At 42.9% G+C, this 9,149-nt stretch overlaps 1 protein-coding gene across 2 annotated transcripts in view; it reads left to right on the forward strand.

Annotated features, from left to right (window-relative positions):
- LOC144806088 (uncharacterized) overlaps nt 1-3,217 on the forward strand; it is an 851,437-nt gene extending 848,220 nt beyond the window's left edge. For both annotated transcript variants that reach the window (XR_013605690.1, XR_013605689.1), the window contains exon 3: nt 2,994-3,217. The gene's annotated coding sequence lies outside the window, so the exon portion shown is untranslated. The remainder of the gene's footprint in view (nt 1-2,993) is intronic.
- The last annotated feature ends 5,932 nt before the right edge of the window (nt 3,218-9,149 follow it).

Raw genomic sequence — 9,149 nt, forward strand, 5'->3', positions numbered from 1 at the left:
TACCTTTGCTCCTGCTCTGTCTTTACCTCATAAGTACTTATGTGTGCACCTCCTGTTTGTACTTCATAGGCACCTACCTGTGCACCTCCTCTATTTATACCTCATAAGAACCAACCTGTACACCTCCTCTGTCTGTACTTCCTAAGCACTTATCTGTGCAACTTCTCTTTGTACCTCATAATCACCTACCTGTGCACCTTGTCTGTGCATACCCAACAAGTACCCACCTGTGCTCTTCCTCTGTTTGTACCTCATATGCAACTACCTTTCCTCCTGCTCTGTCTTTACCTCACAAGTACCTAAGTGTGCACCTCCTGTTTGTACTTCATAAGCACCCACCTCTGCACCTCCTCTGTTTGTATCTCATTAGCACCTACCTGTGCTCCACCTCTGTTTGTACCCCATAAACCCCGACCTGTGCTCCACCTCTGTTTGTACCCCATAAACCCCGACCTGTGCTCCACCTCTGTTTGTACATCATAATCACCTTCCTGTGCACCTCCTCTGTTTGTATCTCATAAGCACCTACCTGTGCTCCTCCTCTGTTTATACCTCATAGGCACCTACCTGTGCACCTCCTCTGGACATAATAAACCCCTACCTGTGCACCTCCTCTGTTAATACCTCATAGGCACCTACCTGTGCACCTCCTCTGGACATCATAAACCCCTACCTGTGCACCTCCTCTGTTAATACCTCATAGGCACCTACCTGTGCACCTCCTCTATTTATACCTCATAAGAACCAACCTGTGCACCTGGTCTGTTTGTACTTCATAAGCACCTACCTGTACATATTATCTGTTTATGGTCAAAAGCATGTACCTGTGCACCTCCTCTGTTTGTACCTCCCAGACGAGCTTCTGAAACGAAGCTTGTGATCATCATACTACCAACCATGTCCTCTGGACTATCAGGCTATGACTATTATCTGACGTCTGCTGTGTGCATGCTTCAAATGTGTCTCCTGCCTCACCCAACAATGAACCCTGTAGAGTGAGTACACAAACAGAGGGGAGCCCGGAGCTGAAGGACATGGAATGAGGTATACCTGGATAAAAGAAATATGGGAATGGAGAAATGTGACTTCACATGTGCACAACAGACACCTCCTCCTGCTCTACCAAAGCCCTGTTGAGTCACAAAGTAGCATCGTGGCCTTCAGACAGATAATAATAAGTCAAATATCTTGTAAATGTTGAAAAACAAAAACAATTATTAATATGCACACATCTGTTGGATGTAGGGATATTTCAGTTAAATTATTGGTTGAGATGGATTCTCTATAAGGAATAAATGACTGATATCGTTGAACAATAAATGACATGAATTAATGTTTGTTTGCCATATCTGTGTGCGCAATTTAAAGACGAGCCATTAGAATTAACCCCTCATTCTGTTTCACAGAAAGCCCTGGAAGGATCTGCTGATTGAAATACAACAGGATCTTAACTTTACCTACTTTAGGAAGAACTAAAGACTCACTTTTTAAGTTGTCTTTCAGGGCAGAATCAGTCAATAGTTCAAGGGAGATGGATATATATTACGCTGATAGAAAATCCACCTCAACTCAGGATAATGCTCCAGTCTTCCAGGTTAGAAGCATCCAGAAATGCTTGAGCCAGGAGGGCTGTAAAATGTGTTGAAGGTGACTTAGGGCCTTATTACGAGTGTGGCGGTCTTCCAATGGGACTACCACAGCGGAGGTACCAGGCAGACTGCCAAGCCCATTGAGAGCCCGCCGCCGGATTATGACCTAAATCCAGGGTGGGTGGGCAGTGCAGCAGCGGTCTCGCGGTGGCTGTATTAGGCTCATTGGAGAGCTTACACATCATACCACCACCTTAAGAGTGCCTGCAGCATGTTCCTGCACCATGTCATGCATGCCACACCGTGCAGGAACAAGGTTCAATACCATGGGGTGGCACAACACGTGCCCCCCGCATGCAACCCTAGGAGCAGAATCGGCCGGGGTCCTGTGAGGGCCCCCTTACCTGCATGTCCTTTATCCTTTTCTTGGCGGGGTTCCCGCCATGAAAAGGGAGGTGGATATGCAGACTGTAATATGCTCGGCGATGACGGCATCGGCACTGCCAACATATTCAGGGTGTTTGCAGACCGCCTCCACAGCGGGATCCTTGATCCTGGCGGGGGGGCGGTCCCACCACCACACTCATAATATGGCGGTCAGTCCGCCTGGCTGGTGGCAGTTTGACCACAACCGTGAGTACGGCGATCATGAGGGCCGTCGCACTCATAGAAAGACTCTTAATAAGCTGCAAGGTAAAGGCGGGAGTTGGCATTTGAACTGATCCAGTGTGAACAGGAAAGCATTGTGGAAAGAGGTGTCTGGAGTTACCTTTGTCATATATACTTCCTAAAGAGCTACCTTTGTCATGTATACTTCCTGAAGAGTTACCTTTGTTATACACTTCCTGAAGAGTTACCTTTGTTATACACTTCCTGAAGAGTTACCTTGGTTAAATACTTCCTGAAGAGTTACCTTTGTTGTACACTTCCTGAAGAGTTACCTTTGTTGTACACTTCCTGAAGAGTTACCTTGGTTAAATACTTCCTAAAGAGTTACCTTTGTTATTCACTTCCTGAAGAGCTACCTTTGGTAGATACTTCCTGAAACTGAATTAACGGCAGCGCTTCCTGATTCCTCTCTTTTTCCCCAATCAATTCTGGTTAATTGAAATCTTGTCCATGTGTATCTACCCAAAACTGTACCTGTAGCACGAGTGCTCTGTGGCTGCCCTTTCTTTAGTAAGTTACTCAGTGAATAATGGTAAATCACTACCTTTTCAGAAGTAAATACAATGTGACATGTTCAACCGCAGTTTTAATGAAATATCCATGTATGGTAAAATGTTCCTTACTAAATTTCAAATATGGTAGAGAAGAGATGTTTTATCCAGCTGTTTAAATATTGTGTATTCACATTCTATTACATTTGCATTTAGTAATATTGCATTTCTTTACATCCAACAGAAAATAAGCCTTAAATGCACGGATTGATTATGAATAATGAAGATAACACATCAAACCTGCAAAAATTATCAAAAATATGGAGCTCCAAAAGCATCAGTGCAATCAGAGGCAGAGGACAGATCCAGGAAGAAGCACTCAAAGGCAATTCAGTGAGTGTACGAGTCTGAGCTCTGCACCTCGACACCCCAAGACGAAGAAATGACCTCTACAAAATTAAGGCAACAAAACTGACAAACCACCTGCTGTATAAACAAGCGTCCAACACCAGCTTTGATCATGAGGCCGGTATGAGAGTTAGAGGAAGGTCTTGTGTCTATTTGGGATCCATAGCTTGGAACAAACTCCCTCTTCAGCTTTGAGCTGTTAGTAACATGATAATGTTTAAAAAAAGGTTGAAATCTTGGCTTTTTGTCCATGTTTGAAACAAACTGAATTACTTTATTTTCTGACCTGTGCTTTGCCCCGGGACACTCTTTGGAGGAGCTGTACACATTGCAAGTCGCTTCATTATCATGATATTGCTAGAGCAGTGCTTCGCTATCTAAACTGGCAACAGACCACCATTCAGTGCTCTAGGTGTATTGCAAACTCTTTCTAGCCAAACCACAGGCCCCAGGGAAAAGCACAATGAAGTGGAGCCCAACACCTGAAGGCTAAAGGAAAGCGGAGATCTGCTGTCTGAAGTACAGAGTATTGTCCCAATTTTCACCTACAGGAACGAAGATTAAGCTTTACCCGCAAGCATGCGAAGCCATTATCCAATCTAAAGATGCAATCACCCACAAGGAAGCCTTACTGATATTATGAATGTGGCAGGTATTTAGTGAGTCTGGTATTTTATTGTTAAATCGGAAATCAAGCGTCCAAAATATAACACGCATACAGGGAATGTGAAAATAACGCAAGTAGTTTATTAACTATGCTGACCCTTCAGGAAACACAGTCAGGAGAAAAATCATGCAATTGCACTGAATATGTCAAGAACTTTAGCCAATTAGAAACCCTAAAAGAGCATCAGCGAATACAAACAGAGGAAAAACCATACCATTGCAATGAATGTGGGAAGAGCTTCAGTCAAATTGCAAACCTCCACAGACATCAGAGAATACACACAGGGGAAAAACCATATCATTGCACTGAATGTGTAAAGAGCTTCAGTCAATTATCAGACCTCCATAGACATCAGAAAATACACACAGGGGAAAAACCATACCATTGCAATGAATGTGGGAAGAGCTTCAGTCAAATTGCAAACCTCCACACACATCAGAGAATACACACAGGGGAAAAACCATACCATTGCACTGAATGTGTAAAGAGCTTCAGTCAATTATCAGACCTCCATAGACATCAGAAAATACACACAGGGGAAAAACTATACCATTGCAAGAAATGTGTGAAGAGTTTCAGTCAATTATCAAACCTCCATAGACATCAGAAAATACACACAGGGGAAAAACCATACCATTGCAAGAAATGTGTGAAGAGTTTCAGTATGTTAGCAGAACTCCACACACATCAGAGAATACACACAGGGGAAAAACCACACCATTGCAGTGAATGTGTGAAGAGTTTCAGTACGCTAGCAAAACTCCAAACACATCAGCGAACACACACAGGGGAAAAACCATACCATTGCAGTGAATGTGTGAAGAGCTTCTGTCAAATTACATGTCTCCGCACACATCAGAGAATACACACAGGGGAAAAACCATACCAGTGCAGTGAATGTGTAAAGAGCTTCAGTCAATTATCAAACCTCCACACACATCAGCGAACACACACAGGGGAAAAACCATACCATTGCAGTGAATGTGTGAAGAGTTTCAGTACGTTAGCAAAACTCCAAACACATCAGCGAACACACACAGGGGAAAAACCTTACCATTGCAGTGAATGTGTGAAGAGCTTCAGTCAATTATCAAGCCTCCATAGACATCATAGAATACACACAGGGGAAAAACCATACCATTGCAAGGAATGTGTAAAGAGCTTCAATCACATTTCACAGCTCCACAGACATCAGAGAATACACACAGGGGGAAAACCATACCATTGCAGTGAATGTGGAAGTAGTTTTAGGGTACAATCAAGCCTCCACACACATCTGAGAACACACACAGGGGAGAAACTATACCAGTGCAGTGACTGTGTAAAGAGCTTCAGTCACATTTCAAACCTCCACACACATCAGAGAACACACACAGGGGAAATACCCTACCATTGCAATGAATGTGGCAGTAGTTTTACTTACTCTTCAGCATTAAGAAATCATCAGCGAGCTCACAAAGGGGAAACAAATCTCTTAAATGCCATGAATGTTTGAAAAGCTGTAGTCCATTATCAATCATAAACAGGTATCAGCGAACACACGCAGAAGAAAAGCCTTCAAGTGCAATGAATGTGTGAAGAAATGTAGTCAATTAGCAAGCCAATGTAGACATCAGCTTACACTCACTCTGTAAATACCATACAACTGTAGTGAGTGTAGAAGTACCTTTAGGTCATCTTCCGCATTAAGGATTCATCAGTTAATGCTCACAGAGAAAAAAACTTTCAGGTGCAGTGAATGTGTGAATATCTTCTGTCAGGTATTAAACCTACAGATACTCTACAACTAACATACACAGAGTAAAAAAGAGCATTGCAATGAATGTCAGAAGTGATTTTGTCAATTGCAAACACACCTGGGGTAAACCTTACAATTGCACTAAAAGTGTGACGAGCTTTTGTCAATTTCTAAACCTACATAGCCTCAGCGAACACACACCTTCAGGGAACTCACTTAGAAATAATCCCAGAGATGCAGTGAATTCAGAAAGAACTTAAGAACATTAACAATAAAATTGACTCATCTGAGGACATAGACAGGAGCAGAACAGTCCCGTTATTGTGAGATGAAGGAATTACAGGAACAAATATATAATTATGTGTGTCAGTCAAATACCAGATGAATGAAGACTCGACTAGAAGAAATGAAGAAAACCAAAGATTTGTAGAATAATAAAAGTGTCTGTTCCCAGTGATTGTTCACTTCGGTACACATAGAAAAAATGTGATATAACAGGAAATCCACTGGGAGACTAGCACAATGTGGAATAAAAGAAAAGAAACACTGGTGGTTTTTATTTGGCAATGAAGAGTTACAAAGAAAAACATCCAAGTGTTCCTGTTCATGCTACCTGTAAAAGTGTAGGGATGAATACGATTCTGCCTGCACACATTGCTATATTAGCATACGTGAGTTAGTTGCGAAAACGCAATTTTGCTGCTTTTGCACATGACACTACGTCTCTGTTTTTATAAAGACAAACTGCTTGCTTTTACTTCACATGAGAACGGTCTGTTTTTCACATCTCTAGACTCACACTGCGACCTCAAGTCGGCACAAAGTGTTCAAGGTTAAAATAACAATGTATGCTGTTGATGCAGGTTGATCGGCCCACGTTCTAGACACAACACAAACACAGCTGCTCATTTCTGAAACTCAGGTGCTTTAAATATTGCACTGCATGCATGAGACTAGCACTTGGAAAAAACCTTTCAATCGACAAAGAGCTGTGCTGATCTGGGATGCGATTCACTTCACCTGACTTTGGAGGTATGGGGTTCCCGGTTTTAACCTAGAGATCTTCTATTATTATAATACCTAGCTCCTAGCAAGGGGAGGGTGGTACACAAGGCGCTATAGACCTGGTTCCACTATCATTATAATATGATTTCTCCCTTTGTATTTTATGGAATTGTAACAATGCTGATTGTATTGATTTTATGCATCTTTTTACTTATGTTAGCAAAGATACTGCATCTTAGAGCACGTTGTTGAAATAAACATTTTAAACTATACCGTGTCTCTGATTGCTCACGTTGTGGACATTTATGAGAATAAAAACGAAAGAGTGTTCTTGATTCCCACTATTCCTGAGAGCTCCTAAAGTCGCTTGTTCCCGGTTGTCTAATCATTGGTAGCTTTGCTGTAGTACGGAGAATGAATGAGACACTGATGCTAGTCGGATCGGGGTTCTGGGCACTGAGGTGGATTTTTGGTACACCACAATACACTGAGGTCCTGGATTCCTGCGCATAGTTCTGTGCATGAGCAGAATCCCGCAACAAAAGCAGCTCTAGAAACAATGCTTGGACTAAGAAGGGTATTTTCAGCTAAATTTAGGGATTAGTGATAAAACCTATAAACTCAACACACTTGGACTGAGTCCCTGCAAGAAGAACTAATTTAACAAGCACACACTGGTGAATAGTCACAGCTGATTGTGGTGTTTGGTTGTTTTCTACAACAGTAATGATTCAGTGACAGCGGCCAGAGAACAGTGTCCAAAAGCAAAGTGAAAGGAGAAGAATGTGAACTGTCACTCTTGGGTATATTGCTTGCAGTACACAATATTTACCACCCAAGCACTGACGCGAACAAGTGAAAGGATCAGAATGAGAGCTGTGACTCTCTGTGTTAATGCTTGCAGTGCACTGCATTTACCACCCAGACGCTGACATGAAAGAATGAAAGGAGAAAAATGTGAGCTGTGACTCTCAGGGTTAATGCTTGCAGTGCCCTGCATTTACCACCCAGGCCCTGACATGAAAGAATGAAAGGAGAAGAATGAGAGCTGTGACTCTCAGGGTTAATGCTTGAAGTGCACTGCATTTACCACCCAGGCCCTGACATGGAAGAATGAAAGGAGAAGAATGTGAGCTGTGACTCTCAGGGTTAATGCTTGCAGTGCACTGCATTTATCACCCAAGCCCTGATGTGGAAGAAGTGACTCCATTGTCCATCGTAGCATCTGTAAATGCACCCATCATAGTGGCCCTTTACCAGAGGTGTTTATCATCAGGCTTGATCTTTACGCACCGCTGACTATGTAGCTTATGCACGATTAGATGGATTGTATACAACAGAGGTGTTTATCATCAAGCTGGACCTTAACTCACCGCTGACTGTAACTGATTCATGGTTATATAGATTGTATACAACAGAGGTGTTTATCATTTATTTTGTTTATTTATTATATTTTGGTCATTTATTGGGTGCAGCGAATCATCCCCAGGGGGATCTTTCGGCGCATGAGAAGAGAACAATCTATTGACAGTGGGAACCAGATTAGAAAAGCCAGGTTTAAAGCAGTTTCTTAAATTGAAAGAAACTGGAACAGGCACAGGGCTCTTCGGGGAGAGTTCCAATACCTGGGTGCCAGATAAGAAAAGGCTAGCCCACTCATTTTGGTCTTCCTTATTCTCCGAGTACAGAGCAGGTTGCGGTTGCTGGATCGAAGCTGTCGTACGGGTTGATAACAATCAATTTTTTTTGTCAGATATAATGGCCCCATACCCTGGAGGGCCTTGAAAACCATAAACAACAGCTTAAAGATGGCTCGTTTTCTAATGGGGAGCCAATGCAGTTGGTGAAAGAGAGGTAAAGAGGGGGTTCGAGCAGGCTTATTGAGGGCAAGACGGGCTGCCATATTTTGAAACAATTGAAGTTTGGCCGCCAAGTCCTCTCTTACTCCCACCAACAAAGATTTGCCATAGTCTAGTCGGCTAACTAGAAGTGGCTGGATAAGAGTCTTTCTGGCATTCAGCGGGATCCACTGAAAGATTTTTCTGAGCATCCTGATGGTACCAAAACACATGCCTGACACGGTCTTCACCTGATCTTACATGGATAATTTGTTGTTTCTGGGACATTGCTTTCGCTCATTGCACCATGGCGGACACGACCTGGAGTCGACACGACATTGAGGGAGCTGACATCCTAGGGGTCAAGCTTTGCTCTGCCACCAATTGCCTAACAATATTAATTGTATATTGCCCGCCCAGAACTCCCCCAACTTTTCTTGAACCTTTCTTGGGTTTGGTCCACGACCTCCGTACAAGATATGAGGGTCTTGTGGTGATGGGCGATTTTAATATCCACTGGGAGGAGCCCATTAGAGACGCTATGTCCAAACAGCTCGAAGAGGCTATGACCGCATTAGAATTAACCCAGATAGTGACAGGCCCAATACATATGAAGGGTCACACTTTGGACCTAATATGGACCTCTGTACCTGTTCTGTGCCCGGTCACTTCTTCGCCTTGTATTTGGTCGGATCATTACCTTTTACAGGGTAGCTTAGCCTTCCCGAGACAAGAAGGTACTTC

The sequence above is a fragment of the Lissotriton helveticus genome (assembly GCF_964261635.1).
Source record: "Lissotriton helveticus chromosome 1_1 unlocalized genomic scaffold, aLisHel1.1 SUPER_1_unloc_44, whole genome shotgun sequence".
NCBI classification, from domain to species: Eukaryota; Metazoa; Chordata; class Amphibia; order Caudata; family Salamandridae; genus Lissotriton; species Lissotriton helveticus.